Genomic DNA, 11204 nt, shown 5'->3' with positions numbered 1-11204 from the left:
TAAATCCTCGTCATTGAAATGATGACGTCACAAATGTCAGTGTATTAAATGCAACAGAACCATGGAGCTCCTCCCATTTTTTACTGACAGCACTAAAAACATGGCACACTAATTTAACTGCATTCTTGCCTTTTATTAAACCACTTATATCGTATTTCCCACGCTCATTGTCAGGACATGAAAGCCCAGAAACCGTGTACAGAGAACATTGCTTTAGTGCTAGCAAATTGATGCACATCATGTCGTAGGGCCAAAAGACTTTTCTCCTCTTGCAGGAAGTGTTCGTATCTGACTCAGTCTATATTTTGGAAATCATTCCACCGTTATTAAGAGTTCTAGGGGCTAAATTCAGTGAAAAATTGTAATAAATGCTTTTTATCATACACATCCATTTATAGGAAAAGTGCGAATACACAACCAAGCATAACCGAGAGAATAAAAGGCGTCCCTAGTACTTCTTCTGAGGATTAAGCCCTATTAAAACCTTGCTGCACATTCTCTCAGGTCTTGTGCTGCATTTGTATGTGTGTGTGTAGTAGGGTGACCAGTCATCCCAATTTGCCAACTCAAAAGAGTTTCCTGGGATATTGGGCTTTCAGTTTTACCACGGACGAGTTCTGGGCAAACTGGGAGAGTTGGTTTGTGCAGGTGCCTCTGTGCACACACCCCCATATGCAGTAATAAATAACCCCGCTTTTATTAGAAACTGTGAATGCAAGGTCAACACTAAGTTCTTTACATGTATTCTCATTATTGTTCATTTTCAGGAGAGTAACTAAAACTTAGAGCTTTTTGTTCATTCATGAGTGTCCTGTTACATCCTAAAAGGGTTTTCCCATCGGGACGAGGCAGTAATGTAAACTCTGGGTCAGTCACCTGTGTACTTTTTCTAGTTTGTCCTTTTCCTTTTTAATTTTACTTCTTCCTTTCTAGAGACAGAAATTAGAAAATTTTATGTGTCCGTGCTATCCTTTTCCCACTTTATGTCATGCTTAGAAAGTCTTTTTCTATCCTAGGCTCATATAAAGTCACTTAGAATGTTTACTAGTTCTCCTTAAAATGTTTCTAGTTTTATTGAGATATAATTTATATATATATATATAATGTTGTATGAGTTCTGGGTGAATAGCATGATGTGATATATGTATCTATCGCAAAACGGTGATAAGGTTAGTTAACATCCAGTGTATCACACGGTTATGATTTTTTTCTTGGGGTGAGAACTTTTAAGGTCTACTTTCTTGGGAACTTTCAAATATCTGATATAGTATTGCTAATTGTGGTCACTGTGCTGTACATAACATCTCCAGGACTTAATTATCTTATAACTGGAAGTCTGTGCCTTTTGATCACTTTCACAAATTATGCCCCCTCTCCCCCACTTCTGACAAACTCACTCTATTCTGTGAGTTCAACTTGTTTTTATTTCAATACTCCACACAGAAGTGAAACAATACAGTATTTTTCTTTTTCTGTCTGACATAATTCATTTAGCATAGCGCTCTCAGAATCCAATCCATGTGGTCACAAATGGCAAGATTTCATTATTTTTTTTTATAGCTGAGTAATACTCTATGGTGTATATATACCACATTATCCATTCATTTGTCGCTGGACACTTAGGTTGTTTCCATATCTTGGCTATCACAAATAATGCTGCAATGAACCTGGGGGCATAGATACCTTTTTGAGGTAGTGATTTAATTTCCTTTGGATAAACAGCCAGTAATGGAATTGCGAGATCGTATGGTAATTCTATTTTTCACGTTTTGAGCAATATCCACGCTAGTTTCGATAGTGGCAGCACTGATTTACATCCTCACCAGTAATGCTTGTGGGTTCACTTTCCTCCTCATGTCCACCAACACTTGTTGTTTATTGTCTTTTTGATAATAGCCCTTCTAACAGGTGTGAGGTAATATCTCATTGTGCTTTTATTTGCATTTCCCTGATTAATGATGTTGAGCACATTTTTCATTTACCTATATAGGCCGTCTGTGTTTCTTTGGAAAAGTATCTATTCAGAGCTTCTCCCCATAGTTTAACTTTTGACTGTTAAAGTATATGAAATTTTTCTTTTTTTTTACAAATAGTTTGTCAAGTGCTCATCCCCACAAGTGCCCTCCTCCATGTCCATCCCTTAGTAGATACATGATTTGCAAATATTTTATCCTATTCAGTGGGTTGGCTTTTCATTTTGTTGATGGTTTCTTTTGCTGTACAGAAGGTTTGTAGTTTGATATATTCCCACTTTTAAATTTTTATTATTGCCTTTACTTTTGGTGTAAAATTTTTAAAAATCATTGCCAAGACTAATGTCAGTAAGCTTATTCCTTATGTTTTCTTCTAGGGGTTTTATGATTTCAGATCTTATGGCCAAGTCCTTAATTCATTTTGAGTTGATGTTTGTTTAAGGTGTAAAATGAGGTCCACTTTCATTCTTAGGCATGTGGCTGTCCCATTTACCATCACTATTTGTTAAAGAGACTAAACATTTCCCCCCTGCCTATTTTTGGCTTCTTGGTCATAAATCGATTCATCATACATAAACGATTTATTTCTGGGCTCTCTATTCTGTTCCACTGATCTGTGAATCTGAGTTTATGCCAATATGATACATTTGATGACTATAGCTTTGTAGGATAGTTTAAAATCAGAAAATGTGATGTCTACTGCTTTGTTCTTCTTAGCCCAAGACCACTTTGGGTATTCAGAGTTTTTTTGTGGTTCCATATGAATTTTAAGTTTGTTCTATTTCTGTGAAAAATGCCATTGGAATTTTGACAGAGATTGCATTGAATCTGTAGGTTGCTTTGGGCAATATGGACATTTTAACAATATTCTTTCAATCCATGAGCATTTATTTGTGTCTTTTTTTTTTCATCGATGTCTTATATTTTCAGTGGACAGGTCATTACCTCCTTGGTTGAATTTTTTCCTAGATATTTTAATCTTTTTGATGCAACTGTAAATGGGATTTTAAAAAATTTCTCTTTCTGATGAATCATTATTAGTGTATAAAACCCAACAGATTTTTGTAAGTTGTTTTTGTAACCTGCAACTTTGCTGAATTCACTTATTCTAATTTTTTTTGGTAGAGTTTTTAGGGTTTTTTAATATAATATTCTATCATCTACAAATTGAGATAATGTTTATTCTCTCTCTTTAAATGGGTATCTTTTATTTATTTCTCTTGCCTAGTTGGTCTGCCTAGGAGTCCCAGTGTTGTGTTGATGTTCAACACAAGTGAATATCCTTGTCTTATTCATGATTTTTGAGGAAACGCTTTCAAGTTTTCATCATTGAGTAGGATGTTGGCTATGGTCTTGTCATGTATGGCTTTCTTTTTTTTTTTTTTATGTTGAAGAATGTTCCCTGTTGATCTGCAGGTGTTGAACCATCCTTGTATCCCAGGGGTAAATCCCACTTGATCATTTTTTGAATATTATTGCATCCATATTCATCAGGGACATTGGCCTGTAATTTTCTTTTGTAATAGTGTCCTTGTCTGGTTTTGGTGTCAGAATAATACTGGCCTTGTAAAATGATTTTGAAAATGTTCCCTCCTCTTCTGTTTTGTGGAAGAGTTTGAGAAGAATTGATAATGATTCTTGAAATGTTTGATAGAATTCACCAGTGAATCCATCTGGTCCTAAATTTTTGTTTCTTGGGAGATTTTTGTTTACTGATTCAATCTCATTAAGTAGTAATCAGTGTATTCAGGTTTTATAAAAAGTTTCTATGTTTCTATACATTTTTCCATTTTCTCTAGATTGTCTAATTTGTTCATAATTGTTCATAGTAATCTCATTTGATCTTTTGTATTTGTGATTTTACTTATCTTTTCCATTTCTGATTTTCAACACTTTTTTTCTTACCTTGATGAATCTAACTAAAAGTTTGTTAATTTTTATTTACTTTCTCAAAAAACACAACTTAGTTTCATCTCTTCTATTTTGTAGTCTCTATTTCATTTACTTCTGCTCTGATCTTTATTATTTACTTCATACTACCTAACTGTGGGACTTTGTTTGCTCTTATTTTTCTAGTTTCTTGAGGTATAAAGTTCAGTTGTTTATTTGAGATCTTTCTTGTTTCTTAATATGGACACTTACTGCAATAAACTTCCCTTTTAGAACTGCTTTTGCCATTTCCCATAAGCATTGGTATGTTGTATTTCCACTTTAGTTTGTCTATTAATTTGTATATAATAGATATACATGTTTTGAGAGCAAGAGCATGTGAGAGGGGAAGGGGCAGAGGAACAGGGAGAGAGAGAGTCCCAAGCAGGGTCCACGGCTAGAGCAGAGCCCAATGCGAGGTTCAGTCCCACACTGTGAGATGTAACCTGAGCCAAAATCAGGAATAAGAGGCTTAACTGAGCCACCCAGGCACCCCATCTGTAGATATTTTAACATTTCTCTTCTGATTTTTTCTTGGACCCATTGGTTGTTCAGAAGTATGTTCTATAACCTCTATGTATTTGTTAGTTTTCTAGTATTTTCTTCTTATATTTGATTTCTAGTTTCATACCATTGTGGTCAGAAAAGTTACTTGACAGGATTTCAGTCTTCCTAAATTTATTAAGACTTCTTTTGTGGCCTAATGTATGACCTATGTTGCATTATTTCTCATTGTGCTTGAGAAGAATGTGCATTTTGTCGCTTTTGGATGAAATATTCTGGAAATATGTAAGTCCATCAGGCCTAACATGTACATTCAGCCCAGTGTTTCCTTACTGATTTTCCATCTTGATGATTGTTGAAAGTAGGGTATTGAAGTCCACAGCAATTATTGTATTACTGCCTATTTTTCTTTTTAGGTTTGTTATATCTGCTTTATATATTTAGGTACTCCTATGTTGCATGAATAAATATTTACAAATATAAATATATGATATAAAAATATAAATAATACATAATTATATATGAAATAAAGACACACATAAGTAAATATAAGACATATATAAATATATATAATATTATAATATAAATATTTACAAATGTTATGTCCTCTCATTGGATTGGCCCCTTTTTCATTATATAATGACCCTCTTTGTCTCTTGTTACAACTTTGAAAGTCTATTTTATCTGATGGAAGTATAGCTACTGTTACCATTTTGTAGTTATTTTCTGGCTGTTTTACAATTCCTCTGTTCATTTTTCTCTTGCTCTCTTCCTTTGGGACTGGATAAATTTTCTGTAGTGGTATGCTTAGATTCCTCTCTCTTTACCTTTTGTGTATCCGTTACAGGTTTTTGCTTTGTGATTACCATGCAGCATATATAAACCATCTTGATTTAAGCTGATAACAATTTAATTTAGAATGCATATTTAGGTTTTACATTTTTGCCCCCTCCATGTTTTATGCTTCAATATCACAGTATAAATCATTTTTTTAAAAGTTTTATTAATTTTTGAGAGAGAGAGAGAGACAGAGTATGAGCAGGGGAGGGTCAGAGAGAGAGGGAGACCCAGAATCTGAAGCAGGCTCCAAGCTCTGAGCTGTCAGCACAGAGCCCAATGCGGGGCTCAAATTTGTGAACCACAGATCATGACCTGAGCATAAGTTGGATGGTTAACCAGCTGAGTCACCCAGGCGCCCCTTGGGTTGTGTATACCTGGTAGCAAATCATGTAGGTTTAGTTACTTTTCATAGTTTTGTCTTTTAACCTTCATGCCTTATGTTAATTACCCACCAAGATGACCTTAGAGTATTCTAAATGTATATTGACCTTTACGAATGTGATTTACACTTTCATGTATGTTTTTGTTACAAATTTAGCATCCTTTTGTTTCAACTTGAAGTCTCTTTACCATCTCTTGTAAGGCCAGCCTAGTGGTGAGGAACTCGTTTCATGCGTCTGAAAAACCTTATCTTTCCTTAAATTATGAAGGACAGCTTTTCTTGGCAGAGTATTCTCGATTGGAATTTTTTTCTTTCAGCACTGTGAATAGTGCTACCTCCTTCAGCTTATGGGGGTTCCCTTAGATGTAACCAGTTGTTTTTGTTTTACTACCTTCAGGATTCTCTCCTTAACTTCTGCAAGTTCATTACATGTGTCTCTCTGTATTCATCTTAACTGGAACATTCAGGCTTCTTGGTTAGGGATGTATGTTTCTTTCCCTGGTTAGGGATGTTTTCAGCTTTTTGCCCCTTATTCTGCGACTCCTGTAATGCAAACACTGGTCTGCTTGATGTTCTGTAAGTCCTTTAATGTACACTTTTTTTTTTCATTCTTTTTTCTTTTAGCTCTTCCATTTGGGTGAATTCCATTGCCCCATGTATGAGTTCAAAGATCCCTTTCTTCCACTTCATCTATTCTGCTGTTGAACATCATTTCTTGAGTTTTCAGTTCAGCTCTTGTATTCTTCAGCTCTGTGATTTTGTTTGGTACTTGCTTCTATCTCTTTGTTGACATTCTCACCCTATTCATGCATTATTCTCCTGTGGTCACTGAGCATCTTTATGACCATTATTTTGAACTCTGGATCAGGTAAGTCACTTATCTCCATTTCATTAAGGCCGATTTCTCGAGTTTTATATTTTTCTTATGTTTGCAACACATTCCTCTGTTTCTTTATTTTTCCTTGACTCTCATTGTGGTTTCTGTGTGTTGGATAAAATGGTCACCACCCCCAGCCTTGAGAGAGTGTCCTCCTATAAGAGATGAATCTTATCATTTAGTCCTGCCCTGTCCCCTAGCTCTTGGCTTTTCCTCTGAACATTGTGATTGTCCAAGTTGTCTTTGTTCTTAGTGGCTCCCAATAGTTGAGGGTGTGACCAGACTTTAGTGTCCAAAAGGGAAGGGTCTAAACACCTAGATGCAAGCTGATTAGAAGCTGGGCTATAGGCAGCATCTCCTTTAAAAAGTTTTTTTTTTTTTTAATTCAAGTATAGTTGATACACGTGTACAACGTAGTGATTTGACAAGTTTATATATTATTGCTATGCTCACTCAAGCATAGATACCATCTGCCACTATGCAGCACTATTACACTATCCTTGACTATATTTTCTATGCTGTGCCTTTTATTCCCATGACTTGTTCATTTCGTAACTGGAAGCCTGTATTTCCCGCTTCTCCTCATTCATTTTGCTCATCCCCCCACACCTTTTCCCTTCCAGCAACTATCAGTTTGTTTTCTGTATTTATAGGTCTGATTCTGCTTTATGTTTGTTGATTCGTTTTATTATTTTTATTTTTATTTTTTTAAATAGTTTATTGTCAAGTTGGTTTCCGTATAACACCCAGTGCTCATCCCCACAAGTGCCCTCCTCCATGCCCATCACCCTCCTTCCCCTCCCCCTACCCCCATCAGCCCTCAGTTTGTTCTCAGCATTCAAGAGTCTCTCATGGTTTGCCTCCCTCCCTCTCCCCCACTATTTCCCCCCCTTTTCTTCTCCCCCACGGTTCTCCGTTAAGTTCTTCCTAATCCTCCTATACATGCAAACATATGGTAGCTGTCATTTGTTTTTTTAGATTCCACATAGGAGCGAACCACTGGTACTTGTCTTTCTCAGTCTGACCTATTTCACTTAGCATAATATCCTCCGGGTCCATCCATGTTGTCACAAATGGCATGATCTCATCCTTTCTTATGACTGCATAATATTCCATCCTGTGTGTACATATGCACATCTTCTTTGCCCATTTGTATATTGATGGAAATCATGGCATGCATCTTTTCCGACCACAGAGGTACAAAACTAGAAATAAATCACAGGGAAAAAACCCAGAAAAATACAAACATGTGGAGGCTCAACAGCATGATACTAAACAACCAATGGGTAACAAAGCAATCAAAGAAGAAATTAAAAAAAAAAAACACATGGAAACTGATAAATGAAAACACAATGGTCCCAAATCTCTAGGACACAGCAAAAGCACTTCTAAGAGGGAAATAGCAATAGGCAGCAACTTTGAAAGTTCACAACTAGAGCTCTTTCAGGGAAGGACTAGGAGATAGGTATTATTGTCTGTTCCCTCTGCCGAGCGCTCAGAGGATAGTCCATTTCTCTGTTTGTTACAGTCCTTTGGGATCAAGTGCCATGTCCTGTGGGTGACAGCTGCAAAAGCTCCTTTCCTGGACGCTGAACTGGAGCAGGGCACAAAGATGATGTCCACCAACCTCCCCAGTCTTGGAGAAGATTGCAGTCAAGGGCACGAAGATGGTGTCCACCGACCTCCCCAGTTCTGGAGAAACTTGCAGTCAATGTCTAGTCTTGTATTAATTTAGAAGTCAGCACCCCAGGCTTAAGCTTTTAAGAGGAGCAGGTAGGCCTCTTTCATGGAAAGACTGGGAGCTAGGCATTTCAGTCTGCTCCCTCTGTGCTGAGTCACCTGTGCCCTGGGGAGGCCAGCCACCATGACTCCTTGTGATCCTGCTCATTTGCTATAGCCACGCGGGTCTTGTGAACCCAAGCACCATTGGCTCTCAGAGTTAGGTGTTTTGGGGGCCCATCTCTCAGGTGGAAGTCTTAAAAATTGGGACACTAGATGTTCAATCCCACCTTTCCCTTCTAAGTGAGAAGCTGGGATTTGTGAGTTCCTTCCCAACGACATGTTACTGTACCAAGGGTAGGAGCTACTCAGCTAGCTTCTGGATTTCTTTCCGAGAGACTTGTGTCGTATATAGCAGTAGCTATGTTGTGCTCATGGCAGGAGAAGACTCCTCTTTCTGCATCTTGAACTGGATCCCTTACTAGGATTCCTCTAGTTTCACATGCATTTGAGTATATTTTATTACTAGGTGTGAGGTAGGAACATAACTAATTTTTTTCCTCAAATGGATACATGTTGACACAAATAATCCATTTAAATACTGCATCTGAAACACACGTGTATGTGTGTGCACTCATGAGCTCATTTCTGCAAGTTCTGTTTGGCTGCATTCATCTCTCCGCTGCTGGGTCTGTATCACACTATTTTAATTATCGTCGTTCTTTTTCTTAGTGTTTATTTATTTATTTTGAGGGAGAGAGTAAGAGTGAGAGAGGCGAGGGAGAGAGAGAGAATCTCCAGAAGGCTCCGTGCCCCGTGTGGAGCTGGACACGGGGCTCCATCTCCCGAACGGTGAGGTCATGACCTGAGCTGAAATCAAGAGTTGGATGCCTAAGCGACAGAGCCCCCCAGGCATCCCTCATTATCATATTTCTATTATGAGTGTCCTCATAATATTTCTCTTATGGGCAGAAGAAGTGTTAATTAATCCTAACCCTAATGTAGGAAATAGGAGAGTAAATATGGATCAATAGGTAACAGTTTAGCCATGAAAGAAGTTTTCCAACTCAGCTGTGGTTTGTTGTGTTCAGTAGGAGGAATACTGTGTATTTTAAGACCTGTGTTGATGTTTTTACAGTTTCCGTAGAGACAGACTGCGGAGACCCACAGTGAGGTTTTACTTTGCAGGGTTCTTAATAGAAGTTAACAGACAGCTTTTAGCCTCGTTCTGTTTTATTGCTGCACAGTACAGGAGTGCCTGATCTTCTGGTGCTCTCTCACAATGAACCTGCTGAGATACTTCCCTCTTTCTTCTTCCTTCTCCTCCTCCTCCCCTTTTTCTTTCTCTCTCTTTCCTTCCTCCTTCCCTCCCTCCCTTCCTTCCTTCCTTCTTCTCCTTATTGCCGTTGTCATCCTCCTCCTGTAAGTAGTCTTCATGGCCAGTGCAGAGCCCAACACAGGGCTTGAACTCACGACCCTGATATCAAGACCTGAGCTGAGGGGCGCCTGGGTGGCGCAGTCGATTGAGCAGTTGACTTCGGCTCAGGTCATGATCTCACGGTTCGTGGGTTTGAGCCCCATGTTGGGCTCTGTGCTGACACCTTGGAGCCTGGAACCTGCTTTGGATTCTGGGTCTCCCTCTCTCTCTGCCCCTCCCCTGCTCATCTTCTGTCTGTGTCTCTCAAAAATAAATAAACATTAAAAAAAAAAAGACCTGAGCTGAGATCAAGAGTTGGATTCTTGGGGCACCTGGGTGGTTCAATCAGTTAAGCGTCCGACTTAGGCTCAGGTCATGATCTCATGGTTCGTGGGTTTGAGCCCCACATCGGGTTCTGTGCTGATGGCTCAGAGCCTGGAGCCTGTTTCGGATTCTGTGTCTCCCTCTTTCTCTGACTCTCCCCTGTTCATGCTGTCTCTCTCTCTCTCTCTCTCAGAAATAAATAAATTAAAAACAAAAAAAGAGTTGGATTCTTAACCTACTGAGCCACCCACATGTTCATGTCTTTCCTGGTTAAATAAAGAAGTTTGAAAGGATGGAGAAGATAGAATAGCAGTAACAAAACTGGAGAAAAGAAATAGCTGTAATTGTAAGGGTCTCACAGAATCTGGAATTTTGCTTCCATTTGGCTCAATGGAGTAATCCATATTTTCCTTTTTATCTTTAACTATGATATTAACAGTAATTAAAAATAAAAAAAGAAAATATCAGTGGCACTACTTAACTGTAGTGATAATGTTTTCCCTTGTTTAGTGATGTTGTTAAATACCTCAAGCTGGTTTTATTGGTTGGCTCTGTAAGTGTAGTTTCAAGCCCTGAGAAAAAAAGACAAGTGATTCTTCCACAGATTATAGTGGCCGCAAGTTGATTTGTCAACAAAAACAAGCTTGGCTTGTTTGCCATTTGCTTTGTCTATAAACAGATGCAGAACATATTTTGAGAAGTTTGTCAGGTTTTAATAAAGAGGACAGTTGTTCTGTGGTCTAGTCCTTGAGAACTTATAGCGTGTTTTTCCCCCTCTGGTTACAGTGTTGCAGCGTTCAAGCAAAGTCATCCCAAAATAGCCAACTGAGGGACAAAGACCTTCTAAATTCCAGCTTTGTTGGAGTTTATAATCAACTGCATGCTTCCTAAGAACTTAATTGAGTTCATAAAGATCGCAGTGAGCAAACAAGCTTTCCTGCAAACAAGCTTTCAAAGCCAAATATAAGTGAAAGATGTAAAACATGTATCAGGTTGGTCAGTCAGTGAAGAATAATCAAAGGGGCAGATCTTCCATAATCAATAAAAATCTGCAGTATACCGTTTGTTCTCAAATTCTGTGGCAAAACTCTTGACTTTTGGCTCTGACCCTGACAGGATCCGTCAGCTCTTGTATTACAAATAGATCCAAAAGCGCCTGGGTGGCTCAATTGTTTGAGTGTCCAACCCTTGATTTTTTTTTTAATTTTTTTAAATGTTTTATTTATTTCTGAGAGAGAC

Source organism: Crocuta crocuta, unplaced genomic scaffold (genome assembly GCF_008692635.1).
Source record: "Crocuta crocuta isolate KB4526 unplaced genomic scaffold, BGI_CrCroc_1.0 scaffold32, whole genome shotgun sequence".
Lineage (NCBI taxonomy): Eukaryota > Metazoa > Chordata > Mammalia > Carnivora > Hyaenidae > Crocuta > Crocuta crocuta.
Note: the sequence above shows the minus strand (reverse complement) of the source record.